The sequence below is a fragment of the Malania oleifera genome, chromosome 9 (genome assembly GCF_029873635.1).
Source record: "Malania oleifera isolate guangnan ecotype guangnan chromosome 9, ASM2987363v1, whole genome shotgun sequence".
In the NCBI taxonomy this organism is placed as follows: domain Eukaryota; kingdom Viridiplantae; phylum Streptophyta; class Magnoliopsida; order Santalales; family Ximeniaceae; genus Malania; species Malania oleifera.
Window position 1 is genome coordinate 53,721,389 of NC_080425.1, and position 13,596 is coordinate 53,734,984.

General features: G+C 31.5%; 1 long non-coding RNA gene across 1 annotated transcript; it reads right to left on the reverse strand.

Annotated features, from left to right (window-relative positions):
* Positions 1–11,520: 11,520 nt before the first annotated feature.
* Positions 11,521–12,328, reverse strand: LOC131163326 (uncharacterized). Its single transcript, XR_009139062.1, has 2 exons — positions 12,126–12,328; positions 11,521–11,950 (listed from the first exon to the last, which is right to left on the reverse strand). It is a non-coding gene; the product is annotated as an uncharacterized LOC131163326 (long non-coding RNA).
* Between the last annotated feature and the right edge of the window lie 1,268 nt (positions 12,329–13,596).

A 13,596-nucleotide genomic window follows, 5' to 3' on the forward strand; every position in this document is an offset into this window, starting at 1 on the left:
AATACTTCTCTCTAATGTGGGACAAATAATACAAAAAATTTAAAACAACTTTTTATACCAATGTGAAACTATTCTACCAATGTGGGACAATAAACAACACCTTTTAGGGTGCCTTTAACCTAAAAGATTCAACTTCATCCAATCAAGTCTAGCAATTTGGTTAAACTTGAATATTTGAATAAATTTTAATTTTAATGGTTTGATTTTTTTTTTTTTTTGCAATAATAACTAAAAATCAGAATTGTACTATAAATAAAGTTGTTAGTCTTGTACACACGTTTTTGCTTTTAATATAAGATACTTCATTGATATTTGTCAATTTAAGGAACTAAGCCTTGTTTTTAGGACTAAACTTAAAAGATTTAACTTAATCAAACCAAGCCAACCAATTTAGTTTAATTTTGATGGTTCAATTCTCCATTTTACAATATAAACTAAAATTTAATGTAATATTGCACATAAAATTGCAAGTATTGTGCGCACATTTTTCTTGTGATTTTATTTTTTATTTTTTTATTAGAATATATTTAATTGACATTGTCAATTTTTTTTATACGAGAAGTTGCTATATTTAAGGGTTAATCGACCTGATAAAACACATTGGAATATTGAGTCATATTACAATCCATATTTCAATTAACTTGTAGATTTTTGACAGTTTGGATTGGATAATCCATGGTGGATGTTGGTTAATTTGTCATTCAAATCCCTAATATAATTTTTTTACCATTTGATGAATAATTTATTTTGTAACATAACAATTGAAGTTATTTTTAAATTTATAATTTGATGATTGTTAAACATTTAATAACCAATCACAAAATTATAATTTTTAAAATTTTTCATATCATTAATTTAGAGATCTTTGTTTTAATTACAAAAAAATTAAGTATTTGGATTTAAGTTTGAATATGAGCATGGAGCAAACACAGAGGCGCATACAATAATGCAAGAGCTGAGAGTGTGGGATTAGGCCTTGGCTAGTAGAGCTTATTTTATTTGAATTAATGCCTAATAAGTCTGGCATCTAGGATTATTAATAAATTTAGACATTAGTTGTTAGTAGACACGTAGATATTCATCTGATAAAATTTTAAATCCGCCAACAAACTCATTTAAAGATAATAAAAAATAGTTTAAACATATTCGACTCATTTAATATGTAAATAGATTATGAGTTAGTTTAAGCGAGTCAAATTAGGTTCGGATTAACGATTTTTTATTCATTATACCATATTTAAGAATTAACATAAAGGGACTTAAATTAGATTTATGAAAATCTCTTTTTCCCATATTTTTCTTGAAAATATTGGAATAAGCATAAACAAATGAATACACAAAAAGATGAACATAATATGAAGATGGAAATGACTCTAATACCAAATGAGGCCTGGATGGATAGGTGTGTGTGTGAAAGTGGTATATTAAGATGATATAGAATGTAAATATAGTGAGGAATTGGAAGTCGAAGGTTGGATGAATTAAATAATTAGAAATTACAAACTTATTGAAAGAACAAAGAACAGATCTTAAACTATTACAACTTCAACTTGGAGTATCTAAACTTTATTTAAATTAATCAAAGTAATTGGGAAATTAAAAATTGAATATAGTTGAGCATGTAAGCGGTCAACAACCCTTTTGGAGACGGTCAACCAGCTTAGCAAGAGCTTGAAATATTATTTTTTTTCTTTTTGCATTCACCTATGATTTCTTGAAATGTTGCAATGTTTATATTTGTTATTTTTTTTGTCCCACATTGGTAGAATACTTCCACCTTAATATAAAAGGTTGTTTTTAATTTTTTATATTATTTGTCCCACATTGGAGAGAAGTGTTTTTTAGACTTGAGGTTGAAATTATATAAAGAGTTCAACTCTTCATTTGTAAAACACACCACAAAGTTGTATTTTATCAAGAAGTAGTGGATTGATCATCGGCACCCGAGGACGTAGGTAATTCTATATCGAACCTCGTAAATTTCTTGTATTGTTCTTTTTATTGCTTTATGATTAGTTTTTACATTGCTTTAATTTCTTATATATATTCAATAGCAATAGTCGTAGTATTGGTGTTTGGCATAAGTGGGGTGCCCGGCACAACAATTGGTATCAGAGCTAGGTTGAATAGTGTTGATACGGAGGTGTTCCTCTGTTAGGATCCTTGATTCCACATTTGATGCTTAAGAAATACTTTGTCTAAGCGAGTGCTCAGAGACCATTGCGGCTTAGTCGCTCCCTGGAGGTCGGCCTGGTCAAAGTGGAATTTCATAGGATAAAATAGAGTAGACACTATTGGTACGTACTATTCACCCTAGGCCTTTTGCTTTGTTGGTTGCTATTGAATATATGGAAGATGGCAGAAACTAGTGCAGCAGTAGAAGAAACTCTGTCCACACAAACTCCAACCCCTTCAACTTCGACATCATCATCGAAGACGATAGCTAATGCTTGGTTTGAGGTGGAAAAATTTGATGGTACCAATAATTTTGGTATGTGGCAATATGAGGTGATGAACATCTTGTATCAACAAGAATTAGATATTGCTTTAGATGATAAACCGGTAGATATGGGTGACAGAGATTGGGAAAAGATCAATCGTCAGGCATGTGGTACGATTCGTCTGTGTCTAGCCAAAAATCAGAAATATTGTGTTATGAGGGAGACATCTGCAAAGAAATTATGGAAGACATTGGAAGATACATTTATGACCAAGAGTCTGGAAAATTGGCTCTATTTGAAAAAGAAATTGTTTCGCTTCCAATATTAACCAGGTATTTCGATTAATGACCACATAAATGCTTTCAATAAAATTTTGGCCGATTTGTTAAATTTGGATGAAAAGGTGAAAGATGAGGATAAAGCCATATTGTTACTGAATTCTCTCCCTGATGAGTATGAACATTTGACCACCACTTTATTGTATGGGAAAGATAAAGTTACTTATGATGCTGTTTGTACTGCATTGATTAGTACTGAATGCAAAAAGAAGGATCAGAAGGTCCATAAGGAAACAGCAGAAGCACTACAATAAGGGGACGTTCTCATAGTCATATGCTTGGAAGGAAGAGTAAATCTCATGGGAGGAGTAAATCTTGTGGGAGACCTGCTAAAGATGAATGCACCTTTTGTCGTGAGAGAGGGCATTGGAAGAAAGATTGCCCTAAATTACAGCAGAAGAATAAGGGCAAAGTATATTCTAATGCCAATATAGCCAATGATGATGGAAGTGAGTCAGATTTTTCTCTTGTTGGAACATCTTCGTCACATTATTTTGGTGAGTGGATTTTGAATTCTGGTTGTTCCTATCACATGTGTCCCAATAGGGAATGATTTTCTAATTTTGAAGAATTAGATGGTGGAGTTGTTTTTATGGGAAATGATAATACTTGTAAAACAACTGGAATAGGATCAATACAGTTGAAATGTCAAGATGGAACTATTAAGACCTTGACTGATGTTAGGTATGTTCTAAGCCTAAAGAAGAATAAGATTTCATTGGGTGCCTTAGAATCTAAAGGGTTTACTATCACTTTAAAAGATGGAACCTTAAAGATTAAATCATGTGCGCTGGTGGTGATGAAAGGAATAAGGAAAAATAACTTGTATTATTTACAAGGTAGTACAGTTATTGGCTCTGCAGCTATTGTTTCTGAGAAATATGCAGGTTCAGATACAACCAAGTTATGGCATATGTGATTAGCACATGCAGGAGAAAAACCTTTGCAACAATTGGCTAAGCGAGGTTTGTTAAAGAGTGCAAAGGTGTGCAAACTTGAATTTTGTGAGCATTGCATTCTGGGAAAACAAACTAGAGTGAAATTTGGCACAATAATCCACCATACTGAAGGTATTTTAGACTACATCCATACAGATGTATGGGGGCCCACAAAAACGGCTTCGTTAGGTGGCATGCATTATTTTGTCACTTTTGTTGATGATTTTTCTAGAAGAGTTTGGGTGTATTCTATGAAGCATAAAAATGAAGTGTGTGATATTTTCCTTAAGTGGAAAAAATTAGTTGAAACTCAAACTAGCAAAAAGATTAAACGGCTTAGATCAGATAATGATGGTGAATACACGAGTGACCCGTTTATGAAGGTATGTCAGGATGAAGGTATTGCTCGACACTTCACAGTTCGAAATACACCACAACAAAATGGGGTGGCAGAGTGTATGAATCGAACTTTACTGGAGAAAGTTCGATGTATGTTGTCTAATGCTGGGTTAGACAAAAGGTTTTGGGTTGAGGCTGTTAAATATGCGTGTCATCTCATCAATCGTCTACCATCATCTGTAATAGGGGGAAAAACACCTTATGAGGTATGGTCTGGAAAGCCTGCTAGTGATTATGATTCTTTACATGTATTTGGTATTATGACTTATTATCATGTTAAAGAATCTAAGTTGGATCCAAGAGCCAAGAAAGCAATATTCTTGGGGATAAGCGCAGGAGTCAAAGGATACCGTCTTTGGTGTTTAGAGACGAAAAAATTGATTTTAAGTAGAGATGTAACTTTTGATGAACTTTCGATGATGAAGAAAACAATACGCAAGGAGTCACGAGTTGAAGAGAAGACTAGTGGTACTCAACAATAGGCGGAGGTTGAGACAATTTTAGGAAACCCAGTGAGAAGTGAGACTACACAAGGTAATTCTCCAGTTACGGTGAGGAATAGTGTACAAGAAGAGGAGATTGCAATTTGAGAATCTTCACAGCAACAAGAATCAATTGTTTCTCAAAGGACAAGATGAGAAATTCGAAAACCTGCTCGGTATACTGATATGGTGGCCTATGCACTTCCAGTTGTGGATGATAATGTTCCTTACACTTTCAAAGAAGCAATGAGGAACTCTGAATCAAACAAGTGGAAAAAAGCAATGGATGAAGACAATTTTAGGAAACCTAGTGAGAAATAAGACTACACAAGGTAACTCTCTAGTTACGGTGGGGAATAGTGTACAAGAAAAGGAGATTTCAATTCGAGAATCTTCACAGCAACAAGAATCAATTGTTTCTCAAAGGCCAAGATGAGAAATTCGAAAACCTGCTCGGTATACTGATATGGTGGCCTATGCACTTCCAATTGTGGATTATAATGTTCCTTACACTTTCAAAGAAGCAATGAGGAACTCTGAATCAGACAAGTGGAAAAAAGTAATGGATGAAGAAATGAAGTCTCTTCATCAGAATCAGACTTGGGAGCTAGCCTAGCTGCCCAAGGGTAAGAAAGTAATTGGTTGATGGGTTTATGTAAAGAAAGAAGGATTTCCAGATGCAAATAATGTTTGCTTCAAAGCTAGATTGGTAGCTAAGGGCTACGCACAGAAGGAAGGCATTGATTATAATGAGGTATTTTCTCCAGTTGTTAAACATTCTTCTATTCAAATTTTGTTGGCTTTGGTAGCACAATTTGATCTTGAACTAGTTCAACTCGATGTAAAAACTGCATTTTTACATGGCGATTTGGAAGAGGAAATCTATATGACTCAGTCAGATGGATTTCAGATTGCTGGAAAAGAAAATTGGGTATGTAAACTGGGTAAATCGTTGTATGGTTTAAAACAGTCTCCAAGACAGTGGTACAAACGATTTCATCAGTTTATGATGGGTCAGAAGTACATCAGAAATAAACATGATCATTGTGTTTATTTTCGCAGACTACAAAATGGATCTCTTATATATTTACTCTTGTATGTTGATGATATGTTGATAGCTTCAAAGAATAGGGAAGAAATCAGCAAGTTGAAAAGTCAGTTAAATCAAGAGTTTGAGATGAAAGATCTTGGTAAAGCAAAGAAGATACTTGGCATGGAGATTCGCAGAGACAGAATGAAAGGAAGAGTTAGTTTGTCTCAGAAACAGTATTTGAAGAAGGTAGTACAGAGTTTTGGCATGTCTGAGCAGTTAAAACTAGTAAGCACTCCTCTTACTCTTCATTTCAAACTTAGTGCTGCTTTATCTCCTAAGTTAGATGAGGAACGTAAGTATATGTCACAGGTTCCTTATGCAAGTGTTGTTGGTAGTCTGATGTATGTAATGGTTTGTACTAGACTTGATATTTCACAAGCTGTTAGTATGGTGAGCAGGTATATGCATGATCCAGGTAAAGGACATTGGCAAGCTGTGAAATGGATTTTGAGACATATTATGAATACGATTGATATTGGTATAGTATTTGAGAAAAATAATACTATTGATCAACGTGTTGTTGGATATATGGATTCGGATTTTGCAGGTGATTTGGATAAACGTCGATCAAGTACTGGATATATTTTTACATTTGCTAATGGTCCAGTGAGTTGGAAGTCTACCTTATAGTCTACCATTGCTTTGTCTACAACAGAAGCATAGTACATGACAGCTTCAGAGGCTGTTAAGGAAGCTATTTGGTTGCAGGGTTTACTTGAAAATTTGGGAGTTGTTTAGAAGCACATGGTTGTATTCTGTGATAGCCAGAGTGTTATTCACTTGGCAAAGAACCAAGTCTATCATGCACGAACAAAGCACATCGACGTTCGGTTTCATTTTATACGGAATATTATTGATGGAGGCAAGATACTTCTTCAGAAGATTGCTACAACTGAAAATCTCGCAGATATGTTGACCAAGATTATGACAACAATCAAGTTCAAACATTGTTTGGACTTGATCAATATCCTGCAAATCTAAATATTTTTGGAAGGCGCCGATGATGTGGAACTCCAGAAAATGTTAGTGATTGAAAATTTGGTTGACTTTATCGTTAAGGTGGAGATTTGTTGTTTTTTTGTCCCACATTGGTAGAATACTTCCACCTTAGTATAAAAGGTTGTTTTCAATTTTTTATATTATTTGTCCCACATTGGAGAGAAGCGTTTTTTAGACTTGAGGTTGAAGCTATATAAAGAGCTCAACTCTTCATTTGTAAAACATACCTCAAAGTTGTACTTTGTCAAGAAGTAGTGGATTGATCATCGGCGCCCGAGGACGTAGGTAATTCTATACCGAACCTCGTAAATTTCTTGTATTGTTCTTTTTATTGCTTTATTATTAGTTTCTGCATTACTTTAATTTCTTATACATATATTCAATAGCAATAGTAGTAATATTGGTGTTTGGCATAAGTGGGGTGCCCGGCACAACATATATATTGCGCGATGAGATTGATCGAGTTGTTTTGGCAAAAATTGGTGTCAATTTTAAGACTTTTCTCTTTAAAAAATCAAAAATCATCATCTTCAAGTTTTATGGTTTTTCCACTTCAAAAAAATAAAAATTATTTTTAAAATATTTACCTTTTTAGTAAACTAAAGATGATGTGGTTGTTGAGTAGATTGAAAAAGCCTTTAAAAAAAAACAAAATAAAATATGTAAAGTTGAGTCATATAATTTTCCACCCAAAGAAACCAAAAAATTTTTTTTTTTTTTTTTTTTTTTCAAAAAAAAAAAAACCTTTTTAATAAATTGTCCATAATGCAGCTGTTGGGTGGATTAAAAAATCTCTTTTGTAAAAATCAAAATTAAGGACTTTAAGTTGGGTTTTATGGTTTCTACTTTATAGATTTAGTTATACCAACCAAAAAGACTAAGTTTTTTCATTACCTCTCTTCTCTTTTTTTCTTTTAAAATTTGCAATAATGTGTGTTTGTTTTAAAATATCATAAAGTAATGGGGTTGCCATGAGGTTAATTCTTCTACAAGGACCTTGCGAAATCCTTTTTAAAAAGGTGTTTTCAGGTAAAAAGGTTTTCTAAAAGAAAGGTAAAAGGGATAGAGGTTGTAAGAGGTGATCAACTTGCCACTATAGGTTGTCAACTGGCCTGTATAGGCATTCGACCAACCACTATTGCAACTCATTCACTATGCTTTAAAATAACATATTTTTTTCAAAAAAAAAATTCATTTTCAAAGGGAGACACACATGCAAAGTAAATATGGTAACCATTCTTAAAATAATCCTATAGAGTGCTAGTTCTTTGAATTCCCTTAAAAAGGAATTGAAAGAATTATCTTCCCTATTCATAATGATAATCTTGAACTTAAATCTCTTTCAAAAAAAAATTTCCTTTATTTTGCTTTTTTTTTTTAAAAAAATTGTAGTAACATGATGATTCTATTTTCTATAACAAAAAAAAGGTAAGTTAAATAACCAAAAGCTTGGTTAACTATACTTGCTTGATTTTCAAATGGCCACCAAATTTTTTGGCAACTAAGCGGGCTACACAAGTCCTGCATCAAAAAATTTACAATGTTGTCATCTATCTTAACTGCCTAGTTATCTTCAACTAAATCAAATTTATTAACACTTGAAAACCTTTAAAAGTTGATCAAAAGATTTGAAGTCTTTGAATCCAAGGGTGACCTTGAGAGAGGCTTATACATTGGTCCCCTCTATAATTAGAACCATTGCAAGTTATCCTAGAGAATTAACTTCTCCTTGGGTTTAGGTTACTATCTAGTTTCTGTACAACACTCAGAGACACAATTTACTCTAGCTAACAACCAAACATATAGATCTATAGGGTGGTATATAACATTTAGGTTTCCATAGTCTCCGTTGGCGTGAGTTGTTAAACAAATCACAGAGATTATAGAAATAAACCAATTAGAGAGATTATAGGAATAGTCAAGGGATTAACCATGATTATAATTATTAAAATCTGATTTTAACATGATTATAACCATAAAATCTGTATAGCAAAGGATAGGGTTGTTAATCTCTCTACATATATATATATATATATATATATATATATATATATATATATATATATGTACAAGACCTATGTAAATAGATGAAATAAGAAGATAGAGAATTTGACATGGTATCTGTTGGAGTTGAACACGCAACGGAAGCACGCACAACTCAAACCAATACGAAATCAATCATGAACTAATTCAGAACACTCAGATTGATTTAGAACAATTGATGCAGACACAAAATAATGAATGACAGGAATGGTGTATTCCTAAGAGGGGGGTGAATTAGGTATTTAAAAATTTTAGGTTAAATATACCCCTAATTTAAAGCTGAATCAGTATTATGGAAGCCTAGGATTTTTCTAAGCAATCACAAATCTCACAAATATTTGAGTATGCAAATATTCAACATATATACAACAACAACAAATTGAACATAAACATACAAGTGCTGAAGTGTAAAGAGTGTAAGGAAGAGAAAACTCAAACACAATATTCTTTATGAGGTTCGGCTCTACTCGCCTACGTCTTCGCCTCAAACCAGCCCGCTTGAGGATTCCACTATCTTGCTCACTTGACCAGGTGGAGCAAAGCCATTTACACACTCCTTAAGGATAAAGTCCTCCTCTTCAGGCGATAACTCATGCCTGGAACATGGTTCACTACCCGAACCGCAGGGATACAAATGATATGAAATTTTGCGTACAAGATGATGCTTCTCAAAAGTTGATTTGTACAAATGAAATCTAAATGTATTCTCAAATAATTTATAAATGAAGCTCAGTAAAGTATATGAGTTTCTCTCAAAATATTTTTTTTGTAAAATATGAGAGTAGGAAAATGAATTTCTTTATATTGACTTTTGATAAATTAAGAAGCTTTTCAAGCAATATATACGAGTTTAACTATGCTCAAAGCTTTCTTGTAAAATTCAAAAATATTTTTTCTAAAAGTTTTTTCAAAATGAAGAGTAGGAGAAAAATATTTTTCTCAAGATTGACCTTGTAAGTAATAGAAATGAATTTAATGAATGCATATCTTAAATTATATGGGTTATTATCAGTGGCGGATACAGGAACCACAATTAGGCGGGGCAAAATATATGTATAAAAAAAATATTAAGATTGTTTTTAATTTGTTTGTAATTATTATTACTTCCATGGGTTATCTACTTTGTTAACATGCAAGAATTAAAAAATAATAAAAATTATTAATTAGAATCACGAGTAGTACATCCCAACTGTAGTAAAAAAGATCCAAACAATTCCTAACCATGGCATATACAATAAATAAATAAAATTTATCGATTATTAAATAATAATCTAATTTTAATAATGATCCTATAATTGTGCTGATCACTTGTTTTATAACATAAAAGTCATCAATTATCAAATTAATATCAAACTTTGAAAAATTTCTTTTTCATTGTATATAGTTAAATAATTCACAAACAGTCATTTTTCATCTTATTGCTAGCCTGGTTTTAACGATATTCATGTCTAAAAAAAGTATGCTTGATTATAGTTTTAGAAATAATGAGACTTCACAATAGGTTGAGTAAAAAATACTAATTTTCTCATTTTCACAAACTCTCAACATAATTTAAAAATGATTAACACTTTTCAAAACTGTAGTTGTTCACAAATATCAAACTAATAATGTTATATCTAATATCTTAAAATTTTTCTTTGCAGTGAAATCCTTTGAATAAAAATAGCATTTTTTATGAATATCTTTGTCTCTTTTTATTCTGTATGATAATATTCTAAGAATTATTGAATTTTCATGTCCATATATGTCTCTATTCTTTATACTAATCTCAATATTCTTTAACTTTTAATCCTGTTGATTTAAATTTTTATTCCATTACACGAGAAATTTTACATAATTCTTAATAATATATCATAATCTATCTTTTTATGCAAGAAAAAAAATTCAAAGATGATCATTAAAATAAATGCAATATCAGTTTTTAAATGGTAAAGTAAGAAATTTAAGTGATATATGTCTTTTACTCTTTTTAAAAAAAAATAAATATTTTGATATAAAATAAAATAAAACAAAATTAGTCATATCTTTATTATACATTTGTTTTAACATTCCATGTGATCTACTGATTTTTCTTTTTTCTCTATGTGAAAAGATGGAAATATATGTGTGTGAGAGAGAGAGAGGGAGAGAGAGATCATGAATTTTGGCACGCCCTTGGTTATTATAGATATATAAAAATTGAGTCCAATAAATATGTATTTTAAATTATGTAGCTATTATAGATGCATGGATCCAATAAATGTTTACATTAAGTTGTGAGGGTCACTATTATAAATATATTATTTATTATATGTTTAATAATGCAAAAAAAAGTATTGGCTCGTATGAATTTATTTTATGTTAATTTTATTTACTAAAAATTAAAATTCAGGTTTTAAAAACCAAAAAGTTCATTATTTGATTTTATACATACACACACACACACACAATATTTAACAATTCTTATATATATATATATATATATATATAATTATTCTTACTTCTTATTGCATATTTCTCAACTTCAAAAATCATATTATGTAAATGAAAAAAAATATATATATACATACATACATATATATATATATATATATATATATATACAAGCTCATATTTTTTAATTAATTAATTAATTATTTAATTTTGTCTAAATCAACACAATCTAAAAGAAAGGGCATGAGATAAGGCAATATTTGAGCTTGTATATATATATATATATACATAAAAGCTCATATTTTTTAATTAATTAATTAATTAATTATTTAATTTTTTCTAAATCAACAAAATCTAAAAGTAAGGGCAAGAGACAAGGCAATATTTTGTATTACTAAAATTAGGTCCGCAGCCTTCCATAGATATATATAACATGCAAAATGCTAAAACTCACGAACCATGTAATATCACGAGTCCACTCATGGTATCCTGAGTTGACATGGTAGCGGTTGAGATCGAGGGTGAAACAAACAATGACAAAAGATAGCTAGCTAGCTAGCTAGGTTTATCATCGATGGTGCTTTATTATTCTTCATTGAACTCCAAAACCAAAGGAGAGAGATCCGATCCATCTGTAGCTAGCAAGGATAATAACAGTCGCAGATGTCAAAAACGACGCATGTTCCTCCTGCATATTTGGCTCCCTTGCACTTCTTGTCGCAATCCGCCGTCACGCACGGCACCGTTGCGTTCTTAAATATACTCACAACGCAATTCTTCGCATCTGCAGTCATTCCTTCACCTTCTGCATGCGTGTATTCATAATGCAAAACCCACATATATCAATGGATTTATAAACAAACGTAAAAATGCATGTATTGTATGTATTAATATGATTTGGCTTTGTTGTCTTACGCAAACATGCATTATGAAAAGAGAAGCTGCTACTAGCTAGGAGGGAGAGGGGTTAATAGACAAACCGAAAGCTAAGAGGGCAAGCAGAGTGAGAGCAAGGCCAAGCAATCTTCTGTCCATGTCTAAGGTATAATCTCCTGATATGTTTTGGGGACTTGCTCTGTAGCTCAAAGCCTCGAACCTTTGCAATGCATGGCCAAAAGTTGGATTTTGGTCTATTTATAGAGAGAGATGAATAATAATAAATGACTTTTTTGCTTTTTTAAAATACCCAAGTTGCATTGCCTTCTTCTTGAAAAGGTTAAAAATTATGAGTCCGTGACAATCACAGGTCCACATATCAGGAAATGATCCAAATGCCAGTCGACTCATGCCACAGGGGCCACAACGTTTAGCATTAGTGCCCCCTTTTCAATGCATTACAATGGTACAACCCACGCTGTATTGCACTTATTTTGAGTTTGCATTTATTACCCTAACTTTTATTTAAATTTTCTTTAAGTGAAGATGTCAATGTATTGTTTTTTTTCCTATCTTGTCGCGTCTAAAATGACTTTCTTTTTACAAGTTTAAAATTGTCCTTGTTTAAAAATTTAAAATTTAGACAAACTTTATTCTAAGTTTGGAGAGGCCTTAGAATTAAAGTTGTATTGTATTTGAATAAAATATAGTATAAAATTGTATTGAAATTTATTCAAATTCACCTAAATTCAAATTCAAGGTCCGAACTTCATGTTCCCAAATACTATCGAAGTGTGTATTTATGTTAATTTGAGGGTATAAATTTCATATTGTGGATTTGAATTTGTGTGAATATGTACAAACTTTATTCTAAATTTATATCACTTTGGTACAAATCTCAAAAAATACAAATTTATAGTGTGAATTCAAAATTCATAAAGGTTACAATAGAATTTTAATAATATTAAATAACTAGTAGATTGATGTTCTTAAAAAAAAATACATCCTTTATATAATTCTCCTTTATCTTCCCCAAATTTAGGACAATAGATTGAGCGCGTATAAAATCAAATTTTTTGAGTATGCCAAGTTTACGTGCCATGCACATTATTGCTATAAAGTGATTGGATCTTGTAAATAGATTGTTGTGATGTGCCGATCAATACATGTGTGTCTAGCATAGCAAATTTTTTTACCAATGTCATGCATACCAACTATAAGATAATCTTAAAACTAATATCTTAAATAACTCTATTATTGTTATTATTTAAAAATTTTGAGGTATTTGAACTTGAAGAATAATTTTTAATAAAAAATACAGGCTGAAATGATTTTAATAACATTCAAAAACTTGAACATATCTATATTATATATGAATTCTATAGTATGATGTAAACTCAGTGCTACCATTTGACACTAGGTTTTCTTTTTCATCTAGTTTTTACTTTTTTCCTTTCTCTCTCTCTACGTCAAGCGGGCAATAAGAAAGGGCCTTAAGGGCCCCACTATTTTTTATTTATCTTTTAAACGCCTCCCTCTCTCTCACCCTACTTTAGGTAGGCCAGAAAAAGATGG